Source organism: Fukomys damarensis, unplaced genomic scaffold (assembly GCF_012274545.1).
Source record: "Fukomys damarensis isolate Sample0158 unplaced genomic scaffold, DMR_v1.0_HiC HiC_scaffold_16, whole genome shotgun sequence".
Lineage (NCBI taxonomy): Eukaryota > Metazoa > Chordata > Mammalia > Rodentia > Bathyergidae > Fukomys > Fukomys damarensis.
In genome coordinates this window covers 55164739-55184079 of record NW_022900928.1, presented here as the reverse complement: position 1 = coordinate 55184079, position 19341 = coordinate 55164739, and positions in this window count along the sequence as shown.

The following is a 19341-nucleotide window of genomic DNA, read 5'->3' as shown; positions in this document are numbered from 1 at the left end:
AAACTATTCCATTTGGGGGAATATCTCAGAGTTTCCTACACATGCACTAGTTGATAAATATTTGGGTTGTTTTAATGTTTGTGCAATTCTGCATAAAGCTGATAGGAACATTTGTGTACAAGTCTTTGTATGAACACGTTTTTAATTTACTTGAACAAATACCTAGGAATGGAATTGCTAAGTCAAACAGTAAGTATATATTTAACAGCCAATTTGCTTTTCAATGTAGCATTTTAAAAATAAAATATTAGAGTTCAAATCATCCCATGTTCTCTCCAGGCTTTTAGACTATTCTATGATTATCTTAGTTCTCAGTAATTTGTGATTATGGTCTTAATTTGAATTTCCTAATGTGAGATTTTCTTTTCATGTGCTTATTTGCCATCCCTGTCTCCTCTGGTGGAATGACTTCACATCTTACCGTTACCCAGATGTACATATTCCACCTGTTCAGCTACAGTTACAGGAGAGACCTAGTTGCCTACCTCACCCCAAGTAGCAGACTGTGCCTTTCCCAGTGGAGTGGTTTCACTCCACTGAGAATGTTGACTTAAAAAAAGGGCTTGGATAAGGGCCCAAAACTCAGACTGTTATAAGCCAGATGTCAAGAATCCAATTAAAATTACTTATCATGTTAAGAACCAGAAGGATCTTAAGCTGAATATAAAATAAAATAAAATAAATGCTTGTAACAAGAAGACAGAAATGTTAAAATTACCTGAAAAATTTTTTCTTCTATCTCCTCTCTCTCTCTCTTCTTTTATTGAGACAGGATACGGCTATGCAGCACAAGCAGGTCTCAGACTCACTAGGCAGCCCAGGCTTGCCTCTAGAAAATAACCCTCAGCCTCCTGAGTTCTGGGAGTATCACTCCCATCCACAGAATTATTTTAAGGCAGTCATTATGAAAACACTTCTGTGAGTGGTTATATATACATTTGAAACAAATGACAACTAAATTGAAATTTTAGAACTGAAATATTGCAATAACTGAATTTTCAAATTTTTTTCAATAGAATAGAAGGGACAGTGGAATAATTAATAAGGGAACTGAAAGATAGGGCAAAAAATATTACCCAATTGAACAATAGAGGGAAAAGAAGACTAGGAAAAATGTAAATAAAGCCTTAAGAACCTGAAGAACTATTTTGAAATAATGTAAATTGTATCATTGGAGTTCCAGAAGATGAAAAAAAGGTCAAAGATAAAAAATTACTTTAAGAAATGATAAAACATCTGAAATTTGACAGGAGACATAATTTATAGGTTTAAGAAGCTGTGTAAAAGTCTAACAAGTTAAATACAAAGGAAATCCATAGCAAAATAAATTATAATAAAACCTTTGACCAAACAAACAAGACTCTTGAAAGTAGCAAGAGAGGAATAAAACCTTACCTAAAGAAGAAAAAAATTCAAATGATTAGATTTCTTATTAGAAACAATAAGTAATATTGATAAGAATGTGACACAATATTTTTCAAGTGCTGAAAGAAAATAGTGATAAAACCTGATTCTGTATATAAAAATCTCCTTCTAAAGTACAAAATAAATCAAGATTTTCAAGTAAAAAAAATTCAAGAAAATTTATAGTCAACAGACCTACACTAAAACAATTGGTGAACAAAGCTCTCTCCAAAGGAAGTCACTATACAAAAAAAATCACTGCCAGAAACAGCAAATGCATATATATATAAATACATTCTCCTTCCCTTTCTGACATCAAATTATGGTTAATAGTTGAAGTAAAGGGTCGAGGATTTAGTTCAGTGGCACTGCCCCTGCCTTGTAAGCTCAAGGTCCTGAGTGTGATCCTCAGTACCAAAAGCAAAACAAAGACAAAATAAATATAAAACAAATAGTTGAAGTAAAAATGATAAAGTTTTGGACTTAACTTCTAAATGTATAAAGAGGACATATTTAAGATAATTAGATTATAAGTGGTGGTGTGTGAAAGGGACAGATGTAAGATAATACTTCACTTTCTTTTTTAAAGGTAAATTTCATGTGCAATTTATTCATTCGAAAACATGACTAGTTTTGTTTGGAACACTATCTCCTTGAGAATGATGGAAAAAGCCAAATATGTTATGAAAAATTTCAACTTGGCAGGACTTTTTGGGGTGTTGGATATTGAGGCAAAGCCAGGAGCCATGCTCCTACCTCTTAATTGACCTGCCCATGCCCAGTGCCTTCTTAAGTTCCTGAGAGAGGTCGAGGGACACCTAGCTAATGAGTAGCCCACTGCCAGTGGTTAAGGTATTTGGTGTGACAAAAGAATTTGACTAATTCTTGAATGATTCCAGTCTTTGATATTGGAATAGCCGACTTTTAGATTACATGGCTGTTTAAAAAAGAGGAGTCAAATGCCATGCATGGTAGTGCAAGCCTGTAGTCGCACACTCTGGGAGGCTGAGGCAGATAATACCTTTGAGCCCAGTTTGGGTAACTCAGCAATACCCTGAAGCAATTCTCTTTTGTGTCTTTAACTGTGTTTGATAATCTGAATCTATTGAAAATGTTTACCTTTCATGGTCATTTTGACTTTGGGGAAGAACAAGAATTTGCTGTGTCATATCTGGTAAGGTAGACAGCCATGTTTTTAACAGAAATTGCTGTATCAAGTGATACATGACATGCATGGATTGTCATCATGATGGAGAATAAAACTGTATGCCCATTTCTCAGGCTGTCTTCTTCACACATCATATCATAAATGCTCAAAGAAGCTCTTGTAATATTCAAGGTTCCTGTTTACAAGCTCAAATTCTACAATTCCGTGAATGTTGGAACCTTGGTGTCAGCATCAAGTTTCTGTACCCTGATGACATTTACTGAAATAGTAGAACCCGAAGAGTGAGAGCGCACAGCTTCAAAGAGAATTACCAGTGAATGTTACTTTTGTTCAGCAGTCATACATGTGGAAAAAATTTGAGACTTCCCTCATATTCGAATCTGTTAAAAATGATTTGAATGGAACAGACCTTCAGATCCTCTGAAATGTCCTTGATAGTCAACTGTCTGTTTGACTGAATCATTTCACTCACTCTTTCAATCTTTTTTGGAGTTTTTGATAATAAAGGACATTCTTTTTGTCTTCAATTGATTCATAGCCATTACAAAATTGCTCATATCACTTGAAAACTGTCTCTATAGTCACTGCATCATCACCATACACTCATTTTTACATCTCATGGTTTCTTTAGCAGTGTTTTGTAGTTTGAAACAAAGTTCCACATTAATGCATTGTCTGTGATCCATTATTTGCAGCAGAGTCAAAAACACCTTTTCTCAACCCAAGCTCACTGAACAAGTTAAAAAACTGTCACACTGTTTCTAAGATTCTGCAAGCTACTTGTACTATAGATCCCTCCCTTTGTCTTGGATGGGACTCAGCAGCAGCATTCACTGTATTTTTGAACACGTCTCCCAGGTAAATGGCCAAATTTACTGTGGTTCCTCTTTCTTACCCCCAAAAATGTTATCTGGAATCTTCAGTGAATTCTAAGTAGGAAGGAATATAAGATACCCTTTGTTCAAAAGATGCATCAAAGCAGCTTTATCTATACCTTATGAAGATTGTGGAAGTAAAAATATGTCTAGCTAATACTTTCATTGATAATGTGGATACTAATTGCAGTAAATTATCCATAAGCAATGTAACAATTACAGTAATAAGTAAAAATACTATGCAGAGATACAGTCAAAGTTACTATAGATATATTAAAGCAGAAAATGTTAAGTAACCCATTTAAAGACAAGAAAAAGAGAAAAGCAAAAACAGAGAACAACCACCAAAATAAAAGACTTAGGATATAATTAAACAATAAATAAAACTACTATGGACCAAATGTTTACATTCCTCCCGGTTCATATGTTAGAATCCTAGATTCTAACATGATGGGATTAGGAGGTAGGACCTTTGGTAGGCAACTACGTTATGAAAGTGTTTATTTGTTTGTTTGTTTTTAAAGATTCAGAGAGCTCTCTTGCTCCTTCTAAAATGTAATGCCCTCAAGAAAAGATCCAGGAAGTGGGTTTTCACAAGATACCAAATATTCTGGCACCTTGATCTTGGACTTCCCAGGGTCCAGATCTGTTAAGAATGAATGTTCTTGGCCAGAGATTTATCTCAGTAGCTCAGCAGTTCAGTGGCCTGCCTTGCAAGCACAAGGACCCGATTTCAATCCCCAGTACCAAAAAAAAAAAGAATAAATGTTCTTGCTTAAGTCACCCCATCTGTGAAATTCTGTTACAGCAGCTTAAATTGATTAAGATGAGTAAAAACAGAAATTGACAGAGGAAATGTAAAAAAAAAATGACCTAACTGTATGATGTGTACAAAAAATTCACTTTAAATGAAACAGTATAGTGAAGTTAAATGTTAAGATAGAAAAAGATAGGGCTGGAGATTTAGCTCAGCCGTTTGGTGGCCTGCCTCACAAGCGCAAGGACCTGAGTTCGATCCCCGGTACCAAAAAAAAAAAGATAGAAACAGATATATCATTCAAATTCTGATCAAAGAAAAGCAGTGTTGGCTGTATTAATACCAGGTAAAGTAAATTTCAATGCAAAGAAAATTACCAGAGTCTGAGGAACATAACTAATGAAAGGAGTAACCCACTAAGAAGCTAAAACAACATTAAATGTACCAATAAATAGAACTGAAAAATGTGAGACGTGCTCAAGTAATAGTAAATGTTTAAATTTAAAGATTTTTATTACAGTAAAGGAGACATTGTCATTAATCGTCTTCAAGTACTTCTCTCTTTGAATACACATCCCATCAATCTGACTGCTTCAATGTCTCCTGAATCAATTCAGAATGTTTATATTTTGTGATCATTTTTACTATGTGGAAGAGCCATGAGTCACACAGTACCAGATCAGGCGAATAAAGTGAATAAGGACAACACCATGATGTTTTCATGAGCCTGCCTTTCTGTTGGATGACACTCAACAATGGCATTCACTATATTTTTTAATGTATTTCATGAGCCGAGCCAAAAAGAGGACTTCCAGAGATGCTTCAGAAAATCTAAAGAGCAATGGGATAAGTGTTTCCAAACTAATGGGGAGTTCTTTGAGCAGATTAATGGCAATCTATCTTTTATTATAAGATTTTTTTTCTGTACCAGGGATTGAACTCAATTCCTTGCACTTGCGAGACAGGTACCGGAACCACTGAACTAAATACCCAGCCCCACTATAATAATTTTTAAATTTAAAAACACATCATATGTTTTGATCAGCCCTTTTAGGTGAATCAACACCTGGTAAAAATGAATAGGGAAATAGACATTATAAGATTATAAAATGTGACTTCAGTTCTTCAATCTCAATATTTATACAACAAGCAAAAAGTAAAGCAGAAAATATTGTATATGGAATGCAACAACACCATTAAACATTAGGCCTTTCCAGTTATTTATAGAAAACTGCAGAATGAAACAATATATTCTTCTAGAACTGAAAAGTGAGTTTAACCAGGATACACCTGGTTCACCCTGAAAAAATAAATTATAATTTTATTTACTTGCAACAAGCATGTGAATGATGTAATTAAAAGACATATTATAGTTGCTCAAAGAGTGAAATGCTCAATGTAAGTCTAAAAAAACACAAACAGGAATTGGATGTTGAAATCTATAAAGTCCTGATAAAATAATTAGTGGGTATCTAAATAAATGAAGAAACATATGGTGTTAAATAATATTAGAAGACTCATTTTGTTCATTGATGCTTACCAAGCACAACATATAGCTGTGAGCTATCCTGAAACACTCTTTGGGAACTCATATCTTCTTTTTCCTGGTTTTTCAAGATTTTGCAATGACTTATGAGTCATTTTTATATGTTGTCCCATAAACTCAACTGATCCTTTCAATTATAACTGTTTCTTGAATGATTTTTTTCTAGAATACCTACTGTTTGGAGATAATAGAGTGCATTTTCCAAATGAATTTTCTAATTTGTATTAAATTCTCTTCTGTTTTTCGTTTTTTCTGTGTGTGCTTTTGAGTCACTATGGGCTATCTCTCAAGCACATATTTTTACCCCTTTGCAGTTTTTATTGTATTATAAGATTTTTTAATTCCTAAAAGTTCTTTTTAATCAATTTTTAAATAATAGGGGTTTTTATTTCATAGCTGCATTATACTTTGTTATTTCTGTGAGAAAATTAATTATACTTTTCATAAGCATTATTGAAATGTCACTGCTTCTTTAAAAATTCCTTTGTTCTTTCTATTTGTTATGATGCCTTTATTTAAACTTGAATTATTTGTTAAAAATTCTGAGTGTCCTTACATTCATATTAAATCTGAGGATTATTTTTGGAGGGAGGGAGAATAGAGACAGAGAGAGGTAAAAGGAAAGGGAAAAGAAGAGGGAGAATTGTGCTATTTCATGGAATAGAATTTGAATCTGTTAGGGTTATTTTATTAAGCACCCAACCACCATCAGATTCTTTATGTTTATATGTTGTTTGGATTTATGAAATCCTCCAAATGAAATCTCCCAATCTCCTTCCTGGACTTTGTGATCTGGATACTAGAAATCTGGTAGTTAAATGAGAACAGACATTAGGGGTTGCACCATGTAATACATGGAATTCCACTTTGTTCTTTTGTTTTCAGTAGGTTCCTCTACCTTTAGTAGCACTTAAGTCTTCCAATATAGAGGGTGTCCCTTTTATTTTCACCAGGTAACAAGCCTCTCATTTTCTGCTTGAGTTTGGGAAAGATCAACTACTTTGATTATGAGACCGAATAGAGGATTTGAGCCTCACTCTTTCCAACCAGTTTTTCTATCTTAGTCTCATTTTTATTCTTGCTTGCATAGGTATTTTTGTCTTGTTTCCCTGGCATTTTGTGATTTGGCTGATTTTGAGCTTGTTCCAATTCTAATCTAAGGATCACTTTTTGTGATCTGCTAAGTCAGTCATGAGGTATCAGTTATCTTACCTGGCAAGTTTCTAATTTACAAATATATATACACACACACGCAAATATATATATTTGTGTGAGTATAAGTGCACAGTATATACATACTTTAATTTTTATACAAATTGTCTACACTGTTCACAGAAAAAATGAGGAATGAAATAAGTTTAAGAAAAGAAAGAAAAGTGAAACATATTCATTATATGGTCTTCCCAAAACAACTACAATTTACAACTTGGTATCAAATATTTAGTTTCTTAAGGTATTAAAAAGTGACATGTGCTCAAAAACTTATTAATGACATTGAACATTGAAAGAGCTCTTTTTTCTTTCTTTCTTTCTTTCTTTCTTTCTTTCTTTCTTTCTTTCTTTCTTTCTTTCTTTCTTTCTTTCTTTCTTTCTTTCTTTCTTTCTTTCTTTCTTTCTTTTTTCAGATTGAGATCCAGACATTTTGTTTGCTTACTTTAAATATACATTATCTCACTTAATATTTATAATAACTTTATGGGGTAAGGACTTTTACTATTTTATTTTAATGTATGAGGAAACAAATTTAGAAGTACTAAATGTCTTAGTTACTTTTTCATTGCTGAAACAAAATACACAACACTCAAAATTAAATGAAGGAAGGTTTATCTTGGCTTACAGTTTTTAGAGGTTTCAGTTCATTGTTTTAGAGGTTTCAGTTCACTCTAAGATAGGTGGCAAGGCATAAGGGCATCACAGAGGAGAAACAGTTCATGGTAGGCAGAAGACAAGGAAATAACTAGGAAGCAGCAGCAACCCTGCCTTCTTCGTTTTCCTCTAAACCCACCCAGGTTACCGGCCTTTTGGGTTGTGTTGCCATTCACAGCCAGAGTGGGCCTTCCCATTACATGTACCCAGAACTATGATAAACCAGTCAGTGGACTAATTTAGCAATCATACACCCTTAATCCCAGCATCATACAATTTAAACCCAGCATCATACACCCCATATCCAGCCACCTCCAATATCTTTGACCTATGAATTTATGAGGCTTTAGGTAGATATCTGGGTACAAGCCATAATACTAAGCAAGCTATTCAGGATTATACTGCTCATACATACTTATTTTTATTTTTCCATTAAGTTTGTTGATACATTTTAGGTAAGCAATACAGTTATATTAATCATTGGGATCTTGTACCTTTACATGATGTATCATGGTTATGTTTTCCTAATTCCCCTGTCATCCCTTCAACCCCTTCACTCTTCCTTATTTACAAAGATGCTGTTTGCATTTTTTAATATTTCTTCTTGTCCTTTATTTCCTCTCCCATACCCTTCCCAATTCCCCTACTCCTTTAGATCATTTCTTTCTATTTCACATTTTCAATTATACCATTTGAAACTTATTTACCCACTTAGTTTCCCCACACCAAAGAAACTGTTTGGTATTTATGCATGTGTGGCCTATTTATTCACTTAAGAGTGTGACCTTAGGGCCGGGGATTTAGCTCAGCAGTTCAGTGGCCTGCTTTGCAAGCATAAGGACCCAAGTTCTATCTAAAAAAAAAAAAAAAAAAAAAAAAAAAAAAAGGAAAAGAAAAGAAAAAAAAGAATGTGGCCTCAATGTGCATCCATTTAACTATAAATGTCTCTAGTTTCTCATTCTTTATGGCTGGGTAGTACTCCATTTTATAGAAAAACAGCATCTTCCTTATCCAGTCTCCAGTTGAAGGGAAATTGGGCTGTTTCCAAGTTTTAGCTATTACAAACTGTGCTGCTATAAACATTGGAGTGCATATATCACTGCAGTATGATTCTTTTAATTATTTTGAGAAGATACACAGCAGAGGGATAGCTGGGTCAAATGAGACTTATAATCCTAGGTCTTTGAGGTATTTCCATATTGATTTCCACAGTGGTTGCACCAGTCTGCACTCCCACCAACAATGAAGAAGTGTTCCTTTCTCCTCACTACCCCACAAGAATTTCTTTCTTTCTTTCTTTCTTTCTTTCTTTCTTTCTTTCTTTCTTTCTTTCTTTCTTTCTTTCTTTCTTTCTTTCTTTCTTTCTTTCTTTCTTTCTTTCTTTCTTTCTTCTTTCTTTCTTTCTTTCGTGCTGGGGATCAAACTTGGGTGCTTGTGCTTTTGAGGCAGGCAATGGAACCAATGATCTAAAGCCCCAGATGATGAATTTCTGGATAGCAGCCATCCTCTGTGGGGTGAAGTGGGATCTCACTGTTGTTTTCATCTACACCTCTCAAATGACCAATGATGTTGAACAATGTTTCATCTATTTATTTGCTGCTATTTCTTTTTTATCTGAGAAATTTATGTTCATTTCAGATGTCCAGTTTTGAATCAGGTCTTTATATTTGGGGCTGTCTTATATTTTTGAGTTTGTATATTCTAACTAGTAGTCCACTGTCTGAGGAACAGATAGTAAAAATTTTCCCACGTTGTAGGTTGTCTCTTTGCTCTGTTGGTGGTTTCTTTCACACTGCAAAAGGTTTTTAATCAGATGAGATCCCAGTTGTTGATTCCTTGTGTAAATTCCCATGCTACTGAGGATTTTTTCATAGTCTTTTCCTATGGAAATTTCTTTGAGAATTCTACCTAACTTATCTTCCAGCCAGGTTAGTATTTCTGTTTGATATTTAGATCTTTAATCCACTTGGATTTTAGTTTAGTGCATGGTGATAGAGAGGGGTCTAGTTTTAATCTTTGGCAGGTTGAAATCCAGTTTTTCCCACACCATTTATTAAAGAGGCTATCATTTCTCCAGTGAGGATTGTTGGATGCTTTGTCAAACATGAGGTAGCTGAGTATGTCTGGAGTTCTTTCTGCATCTTCAAATCTATTCCACTGATCCTTGGGTCTGTTTCTTTGCTAGTACCATATTGTTTTTATCACAGTGTTTTAAATTAGTGACAGTGATACCCCTTGCCATATCTCTGTTACCTAAAATGGCTTTTTCTCCTCTAGGTCTCTTCTGGTTCCAAATGAATTGTTGGTTCTTCCCAGAAACAAGGGATGTCTCTCCATTTTCTTATATTCTTTTCAATCTCTTTTTGCAGAGTGTTGTAGTTTTCAGTGTAGGGGTCTTTTGTCTCCTTCTTTAGATTGATTCCTAGATATTTCATTTTTTGGTTGCTACTGTGAAAGGGATTGTTTCTGTAATTTCTTTCTCAGTGAGTCTGCTATTTTTATACAAGAAGGCTAATGATTTTTGAGTGTTTACCTTGTATCCAGCTACTCTACTGAATCTCTCAATTAAGTCTAGACATCTTTTGGTGGAGTTTTTTTGGAGATCTTCTATGTAGAGTATCATTTTGTCAGCAAATAATGACAGTTTTACTTCATCCTTTCCTATTTCTTATCTTTATTGTATTTACTTCTTTGTCTTGTCTAGTTGCTGTGGCTAATGTTTTCACAACTATATTGAAGAGGAAGGGTACTAATGGAATCCTTGTCTTGTTCTTGATTTTAGCATGAAAGTTTTCAGTTTTTGATCATTTAGTATGATGTTGGCTATTGGTTTTTCATAGCTTTATCAGGATGAGACAAAGACCTTCTATTCTAACTTTTGGCAGGGTTTTTTTTTATCATGAATGGGTGTTGGATTTGTCAAATGCTTTTTCTGCACCTGTTGATATGATCATATGTTTTTGTCATTGGCTCTGTTGATATAGTGTATTACATTTATGAATTTACATATGTTGAACCATTCTTGCATCCCTGGGATAAATCTGATTTGAGGATAATGACCCTCTATATTCAGTTTGCCAGTGTCTTGTTGAGGATTTTTGCATCTATGTTCATTAGGGAGTTTGGCTTGTAATTCTTTATTTTGGATAGGTCTTTCTCTGGTTTTGGAATCAAAGTTACACTTGCTTCCAAGAGTGACTTTGGAAGTATTGCTTCCCCTTTAATCTCGTTAAAGAGTTTAAAGAGTAATAGCAATAGGTCTTCCCTAAAGTGTTTTAGAATTCAGCAGTGAAGCCATCAGCACCCAGGCTTTTCTTTTTTGGTAAATTTTAAACTATGTTTTCAATTTCACTGATTGTAATTGGAGTGTTTAGAATTTTTATATCTTCATTCAGTTTTTGTAATTCATATATATCTAGGAATCTGTGCATTTCTTCTTTGCTTTCCATTTTACTAGAGTACAGGTTTTTCAAATAAATATTGATGACCCTCTAGATTTCTGGTGGATCTGTTGTGACTTCACGTTTTTGTTCCTAATTGCATCAATTTGAGCCTTTTTCCCCTTTTTAAAATAAGGTTGGCTAGCTAAGGGTTTATCAATTTTATTTATTCTTTCCAAAAACCAACTCTTCTATTCATCAATTTTTTGTTTTGTTCTTATGTCCATTGCACTAATTTCTGCTCTGATCTTTATAATTTCTTTCACTGTACAAGATTTGCATTTGTTTTGCTCTTCTTTTTCCAGGAGCTTAAAGTTCAGAATTAATTTTTTATTTGAGATCATTCTGTTTTCCTGGTATGGGCATTTACTGCTACAAATTTCTCTCATGGAACTGCTTTCATTGTGTAACACAGATTCCTGTATGTTGATCAGCATTACTATTTAGTTGTAGAAACTATCTAATTTTTCTTTTAATTTCCTCTGTGACCCACTGGTTGTTCAGGAGGGAGTTATTAAATTTCCATGTGTTTTTGAAGTTCTTGTGTTTTTTTTTATGATACTGGTCTCCAATTTTATTGCATTATGGTCTGATAATATATGAGGGATAACTTCAATTGCTTTGCATTTGCTTAAGCATGTTCTATGAGCTAGCACATGATCTATTTTTGAGTATGACCCATGTGCAGCCAAAAATAATCTATTTTCTGATTTTGTGGGGTGGAACACTCTGTAGGCATCTATTAAGTCCATTTTTTCAAAGGCTTGGTTCAATGCTCATAATTTGAGGTTGATTTTTTGTCTAGAGGATCTGTCTATTTGTGACAATGGGGTATTGAGGTCCCCTACTACAATTGAATTAGTGCTTATTTTGTTTTTCTTGTCCATTAATATTTGTTTTGTATTGTTGGGGCCATTAGTATTTGGTACATATATATTTATGCTTTTCATCTCTTCCTCTTGGATTGTTCCCTTTACAAGGATGTGGTGACTTTCTTTGTCTCTCTTAATTAGTTTTGCTTTAAAATCTATCTGATTGCAAATAAGATAGCTATCTCCAGATATTTCTGGGCTCCTGTCACATGGAGAATTATTTTGCCTCTTTTTACTTTCAGTCCATGAATTTCTTTGTGGATTAAGTGTGTTTCTTGTATACAACATATTGTTGGATTTTGCTTCTTAAACCATTCTTCCAGTCTACATATCAACTGATATATATTGACTTATCACTGACATAATATTTTCCTGTTGTTAACTCTTATTTTTAATTTTTCCTCCTGTCCTTCTAATTTCTTGCCTTACCTGGTACATTTGCTCTGTTTGGTCTTATGGAGTTGTGGCCCTCATTGTCTTTTTCCAGGATATTGTTTAGAATTGTTTGGAGTGCTGGTTTGGTATTCATGAAATTTCTCAGGTGTTCTTTGTCATAGAAGTATCTTATTTCACCATCAATTTTGAATGATAATTTTGCAGAATACATCAGTGTATGTCAGAGGTTGTTTTCCTTTAGTGTTTGGAATACCTCACTCCAGGCTCTCCTAGACTTGCTTGTGTTGAAAAGTGTGCTGTAATTCTGATGGGCTTTCCTTTGCCTGTTTTGTTTCTTTTCTCTAACTCCTTGTAGTATTCTGTTCTTCTGTTGGGTTTTCAGGATCTTGATTATTATATGTCTAGGTGTATGTCTATATGCCTCATTTATCCATATTTCTAATTTTTTCCCTCTGGGAAGTTTTCTGTTATTAATTCTGTGAACAGTTTTTTTAATGTCATTTGTACTTTCTCTGTCTTTTTCATGGACTCTTATCAGTCTTATATTATTTTTCTTTGCATGATCTAGGAGCTGTTGGATCTCATGGTCCCTTACTGTTTTTAAGAGATCTCTCTTTTCATGGTCACTGACCACAGTCCTATCTTTGATACTTGATATTCTGTCTTCACATTCACTCATTCTGATGTGAATGCTTTCAATAGAGTTTTAATCTGGATATGTTTTAATCTGTTTCATGGGTTCCATTTCTTTCCTATGTTATCTTTTCATGGTTTCCATTTCTTTCCTATGCTGGGCATTATTCATGGTTTCCATCATGTTCCTGAGCTCATCCTTTTTTTTTTAAATCTGTTGATCCTAGAATCTCCAATCATGTCTTTCATTCTGTTCACCATCTATGTGGTTATCTGGGAAATTATTTGTGTTTTGAACTTTTCTACAACCTCATTAATATTTTGTTACTTCCTGTACTATCATTTCAGGGTGTCCAGGTGATTGACTGTCAGACTTTTTTCCACCTTGTTACCCCAGAATTTGCCTTTGGTGGTCTGGGAATTTGTGTTTGTACATTGCTTAAATGCCTTATTTCTATTTTTGTTGTTGTTACTGTCCTTGGTTTAATTCCTGTGTTAATACTTTGACCTTCCAGATATATCTTCTGTTTAGGTTTTGAGTTTCTAATTACTCTGAGGCATTCCCATTTTCATAATACTAGGAAGGACAACTGATTAGATCAATCACAACACAATCAGCAACAATATCATAAAAATGACAATTTGTGGTAGTTATTAATTTAGTACTTTTATCCATGTAAATTAAATCAAAATTGAGGACCAGCCCCAAATATGTTTATAGTGAATAAACTCTTCAATACAGCAATTTTACCCTTTGGGATGGGGATGTGGAAGGAATTGGCAAGGGAGGGATAGCTAAGTAGGATAGGGAAAGGTTAGAAGTGAGGCCAGAAGGCACAGGAAGATCACACAAACTCTAGGAAGCTGTTGAAGTAAAGAGGAGAAAACAGAACAAAAGAGAAAACACAAGAATAGAGCAAACAAAAGCAATAGGAAGGCTAAAAACTATATTTGCTTTCTTTTAAAACTAATGACAATGGAGAGAAGGAAAAAGAGAGGTAAATAAAAAGAAAAAAATTCAAATTAGGACAGGAACAGGAACAAAAATTGAGAGAAATGAAGAACTAGATGGGAGTAAGAGAGTGGGACAGAGAGAATGAGAGAAATAGAGAGGGGAAAGAGAGAAAAAAGAAATAAAAGAAAAAGGAAGATAGGAAAAAATTAAAAAGATAAAATTAAAAGACGGATAAAAAAATTTTAATTATTAAAAATAAGAGAAAAAATTACTTTGAAAATAAAAAAAAATTAACAGGGCCCCTTTCAGGGTATCTCTCTGCTGACACAACAGATAGCATTGGCAGTAGTGTGCAAATCTTAGCCAATTAGTCTCAGCAATCCAGTAGCTCTTCCCTGAGATTCAGGCTGATTTCTGGCTGCAAAGCCAAGTTGAGATCTCTGATCTCCTGCTGGGTTGAACTCTGCAAATTTTTACTGGAGCTTCCAGCTACCCTTCCAATGAAGGTAGTCCAGGTTCTGATGGGAGGTGGTGCAATTTACTAACTATGATGGTGCAGTGTGCCTTTATTGCAGAGATTTTCTTCACTTTTTCAGTGGGCTCCAATTTTCATCTAGGAGTCTCAGAGAGGCCCTCTTTCTCTTGTTCACTTGTTTTCTGTCATCTGGTGCTCAGATCAATGGCTTTTCTAACCCAGAGCCCCTCTGTGGTGTGGATCCGAGTTCTGGTATGGCCCCATGGCCAAAGGCAAGGAGATTGTGGGGAGGGCTACATGCAGCTGAGCTCCTCTGCACCAAAGGGGCACACCAGCCGGCTGCTCACTATTGGTCTCTTCATACATATTTAAACAGATATTCAGATCAAATTTAACTGATTACAAAGTTGATATCTTAATCACTGTACAGGTGTTGTAGGTGCATGTACAAAACTAGAAAAATCGCTACAATCATGTGGATCAATTAGTTGTGGAAACTAAATATACACAATGTAGAACACCACAGAAAGACCCACAAAAACACAGATGCAGTCATTCCATTTGTTAAATCCACTTGCTTACAAGAATTTAATATAAGCCTACTGACATTTTAAAGTGCTTCTATCAAGTAGTGTTACAAAATCTGCTGCTTCTAGAACATTAAAACTTCCACTAAAACAAAACATGTTTGAAGTTTTCAAGAAACTTCAGAAATCAACACAAGTTTACTAGTTGAATCTAACCCCAATTTCCTACTTCTCTGTTTTCTCCAAATTGAGATGACCAGTCAATATTGAGAATTGTTAACATATTCCATCATGATCAAAATGTTATTCATAAGTGATTGAAAATTTGCTTATAATTGAACAGTTCAAGATTTTATCCCCATAGTTTTAAATATTTTTAAAGATATCAGATATACCTCCTTTATAACCACAAATTTTTGTACTATGTTTATTCAATCACATGAAGGTATAAGTTTCACAAAGAAACACTGGATCAGTGAAAAGTTACTTCTAAGACAGGTTCCTCACTTAATTCCCTTTGCTGTCAGTGTATCCCTCAAACTGATAGGTGAAAATTCTTGAGGGAAGCTCAGGCCTTTTTTATGTCTTATACACTTGCTGCCTATAGGAAACATGAGCTGTTTACTCCATTTCAATTTCTACATACTCTCACTTCACACTCACTTCCCCTGCCTGTCAAACATCTGGGCCCTGGGAGATTTATTCTAGCATACTGTCATCTAATTTTCAGGAAGAAAAATGACCCTGTAACTTTCTGAACCTCTATTTGAGTAGGAAATGGCTCACTTTCCCATCACTCCCATTATATGAATTATGCTTGTCTTGCTGGAAGGGAACGATGACTCATCAAAATCAGGCACTGCTATTCCCAACCATAGGGTCTCTGTAAATAGCCTAGTAGCTATGCTAAATTGGAAAGATTTTAAAAAATATTTGCCAGAAAAGAGTAAACATAAATATGCAAAGATTGGAAGAAAATGTAAAACAAAAGGAAAACACAAAAGGACTTTCTTCCCACTTAAATAGAGAGCTCTGTCCTGCTGCTGGGGTGGGCCTTATGCCAGCCAGGCTTCTCTGCTCCCTTGTGAATCACCACATGTTTATTCAAAGCTTAGGGCAGGGCCAGGCCCTGACACTAACCAGCTGTGTAGTTAGTCTAGCAACCTAGGCTGCTCTTTAAGGTTACTGGGTACTTTACATAATCCACTTGCCTCCATTCTTGGCCTTTCTGGGCTTCCATTCTGAAGTTACAATGGGCAAAAAGAAAGTTGAACACACATCAAAAATTCTGTGGGTCAGGAGGTTCACATAAATAGGCAGAATTTTTCAAGGCTTCAGAAAAGGATATTTTCCTCCATCTATCCTTGAATATGAAGTTCTTTTGGGTTATCTTTCAGTTTTTAACATTACAGACACACTAATAAATAACAAATAATATCACTATTTTTAGCTATCTTTAGCAAAATTATAGAGCAATGGTAACTGATCATGATTCATTAATAAAAATGCAATAGGAAATAGTAAGAATGCAGTAAGCCACAGAGTTCAAGGTGTAAGCTTTATAGTATGCTGCACTACCCAGTGCTGTGCTGCCCTCTGTGGTGCCAGCAAAGTCTTGCTGTGAAACACCATACTATATTAAACTATAGTATATTATACTGAAGCTGGACCCCCACTAAATTTTTTAAATAAGAAAATGAGGTCAGATCTAATAATTTTCTACAAGGAGTGAGAAATTCAAAGATGTGGATGAAGTATCTTAATTTTAAAATGTTAACAATTAATTGAAATACAAAATTAAAACATTATATTGGACAACTTTAAACTAACAAAATACGAGCTTAGATCTTATCGTAGTGCCAATTAAAAACTTTCAGGAAACTACTACTAAAAACTTTAAAGTAAGATCTGAGTTCAAAGTCACTTGCTGACCAGTGCCTGACAGGTAATAAGCCCTCCATAATGTAACTATTAATATTATTCTATTCCCTTTCTACTTCAACAATCTCAGTTCCTATCTCTTTTTTCTTAGACTAGGAAAACTTATTAGGGAATAGGAATGGTGAATAAGAATAGTTCCTGGAGAGACAGGAGGTGTCCCAAATGGGTTGTTAAAGAGCTTACCTTCTCAAAGGAAGTTTTATAAAGCAAAATCATGAGGGTTGGGTACATTGTGTGTAGAAACCATAACCAATCAATAAGATTATGAGTATAGTTGCTAAGTCCCTTTTTTGATCTATATGATTTTAAAAAATACTTAAATCTAAGCAATTTGTGCAAAATGTCACATTTCTTTGCAGTTTATACATTTCAAATGCGACTTTTTAATGAGAAGGTGTGGGTAATAGCAAGACCTTATTCAAACAAAGCTTTTGCAGAGTAGCAGGAATTGAATTCAGGACCTTGTGCTTTTGAGGCAGGCACAGTGCCACTGAGCTAAATCCCAGGCACCCAATTTATCAATCTTTTGACACTAATAATCCTAAGCAAAAACTAATGTTTATAATATCTTTTGCCTCTATGTACGATAATAAACTTTAGAATATCAGTTAAAACAGTAAGTAATTTTAAGCATTTCAGCATTATATGTACTTACAATGGCCTGAATATATCATCCCCTCAAATAATGTTAGAAATTTAACACCCAATGCAAACTTGTGGAAAAATGGGGCCTAACAGGAGATATTAGGTCATGAAAACTCTACTCTCATAAATAGATTAGTGCTACTATAAAAAAATGGGCAAGAATGGGTTTTTTTCTTCTTTCTTTTGACAAGTGAGGACAGGGTTCAATTTCTGTGCTTTTCTATCTTCTGTTACTAGAGGACAGCAAGAAATGCCTCAGCTGACACCAGATGTTGCCACCTTGATCTTGTATTCCTAGCCTCCAACACTAAAGTAAATGTTTTTTTAGTTTTTCTTTTTAAAATATAAAGTCTTAGTATTATGTTATACAGGACCATATAGTGTCCTGTTTCAAGTTTTCTGTTACAGCAGTAAAAACAGACTAAGATTGTGTTCTAATAGTTTGAACAACAATTATAACTCTTTGGTAGCTTAATCTTTAAGCACATGGGCTCAAATTTATGGATAAACAGAAACCTACACATATCGTTTCAAATAAAAGAGAAGCACAGTTTTCCACATGATCTCTGAAGAATAAACTTAGGCATAATATACTTATACATTCATCTTCTACTTGGTGGAATATTTAGGCATAAAATTTAAGAGTAGTCATACCACTTTGAAGCTTTCTTCTTCCTGGTGAGAGTTGGAAATGATTTAAAGTCTGAAGAGATAGACCTGTCAGTATTTGGATCTTGCACTTAGGATTAAATGGAAAAGCTATACAAAGGAAGAGACAAGGGAAACTCTTACTGTGTGATCTTTCTTACTTCCTTCACTAAACCAAGCACCTAAAATTCTCTCTGTCTCCTCTAGAATGGGTCCTTGCCATCTGCCTAGGCTACCTAGGCCAGGTACCACAGGCTACCTTGTCAGTCTCATAACCTATAATCTTGCCTTCATTCTTGATTATTTGCCATACTTCAGTCAGAGTAACCATTCTGAAATAAAATGTTCTCATTTCATCACCATGCTTTGATAGCCTTCAAAATCTCTGCATTATCCTCGAAATATAGTCTAAACTCCAACAGAGCTAAGAGACAACCCACAATGTGGAGAAAAAAATGTCACCATCTGCTCCTAAGAAAAAAGTACTATTATGTAGACTACAAAGAACTTGAAAAAAATCAGGCCCCCCAAATACAAAGGCCTGATTAAAAAATGGGCATCTGAAATGAACAGACATTTCTGAGACAAAGAAGTAAAAGTGGCAAGTAAATATATGAAAAAATGTCCAACATCTCTGGTCATTCAAGAGATGCAGATGAAAACAACACTGAGATTCCACCTCACCCCAGAGAAAATGGCTACTATCAAGAAATCAACCAATAACAAATGCTGGCATGGCTGTGGGGAAAAAGGAACTCTTCTCCATTGTTGGTGGAAGTGCAGACTGGTGTAACCACTGTGGAAATCAATATGGAGATACCTCAAAGAACTAGGACTAGAGGTTCCATTTGACCTAGCTGTTCCTCTGCTGGGTATCTTTCCAAAAGAATTAAAGGAATTATACCACAATGATATACATACACCTATTTTTATACCAACACAGTTTGTAATACCTAAAATTTGGAAACAGCCCAATTACCCATCACTGGAGACTGGATAAAGAAGATGTCATTTTTCTATAAAATGGAGTACTACTCAGCCATAAAGAATGAGAAACTAGAGTCATTCATAGTAAAATGGGTGCATATTGAGGCCATACTCTTAAGTGAAATACATAAGACACACTGTTTCTCTGGTATGAAAAACTAAAAGAGTAAATAAGATCCAAATTGTATAACTGATAATGTGAATAG